The following is a 1,068-nucleotide window of genomic DNA, read 5'->3' as shown; positions in this document are numbered from 1 at the left end:
TAGAAATAAATCTTGCCATCTACAACAACATGGATGGACCTAGAAGATATTGTAATGAGTGAAATAAGTTAGACAGAGAAACACAAACACTATACCATTTCACTTACATATGGAATCTAAGTAAGTAAGAAATAAGTAAGTAAGTAAGTATGGAAGTAAATAAATAAAATAAATATTTATGGATTGGTCATGGTACATCAACAAGGTAGGTTTTAGAATGAAAGACAGGAAATATTTCTTAACACCATTTCTTTTCCATTATATATTGAGAAGTACTTAGTTCAAAGCTATTTAATATAAAACACAATCTAAACAGAAAAAGTATGATGTAATAAGGTGCATAAAGTATGGTAAAATGTAATTAAAAATTACATTTAAGTAAAAAGTGTAATTAAAAATAAATACACACATCGCTTCTCGGCCTTTTGGCTAAGATCAAGTGTAGTAAAAATAAATACATATAATGTAAAGGTTATACATAGAACTATATCATCTATATATTGTATAATAATGACAACTGATATGTAAAAAAAATTACTCCAAATTCAGAACAGTTATTGAATTTTATGTTTCTATGAAGGAGAAGGAAAGAAGAAGTATCATGAAGTAGATTGCTACTATATTGGTAATAGTTCTTAAATTTGGTGGCGGGTACATGAAGGCTTATTACAATTTCCTGTGCATTTTTTTATAGTTTAAAATAATTAATTTTTCTTAAAAAGAAAAAAAATTTTTTTTAACTCTCACAAAATTTTGTTTAAATTTTATGAAATCATTCATATGTTCAGCACATTATAAATAACATTTATTGGTGGTGATACATAGTTTGTATTTGGCTATTTAAGATAATAATAGAAATTTTCTGGAAACTTTCATTATTGTTTTATATTTTCAAAATACCAGAATATGAGTATTAAATCATAAAGTTCTTAGTTTATTTGATCAATGATTAGACTTCAGTGATTTGTGCACCATTATAAATTGTATTCATATAACTGTATCTTCATACTAACATTACTTAACAGAAAATACTCAAAGTAATACAAAATATTCCTGGACTCAGTTTGG

At 25.3% G+C, this 1,068-nt stretch overlaps 1 pseudogene; it reads left to right on the top strand.

Annotated features, from left to right (window-relative positions):
- The first annotated feature begins 409 nt into the window (after positions 1 to 409).
- LOC136404548 (U2 spliceosomal RNA) lies at positions 410 to 490 on the top strand (annotated as a pseudogene).
- The last annotated feature ends 578 nt before the right edge of the window (positions 491 to 1,068 follow it).

Source organism: Saccopteryx leptura, chromosome 4 (assembly GCF_036850995.1).
Source record: "Saccopteryx leptura isolate mSacLep1 chromosome 4, mSacLep1_pri_phased_curated, whole genome shotgun sequence".
Taxonomy (NCBI): domain Eukaryota; kingdom Metazoa; phylum Chordata; class Mammalia; order Chiroptera; family Emballonuridae; genus Saccopteryx; species Saccopteryx leptura.
Note: the sequence above shows the minus strand (reverse complement) of the source record. Positions and strands in the feature narration are given on the sequence as shown.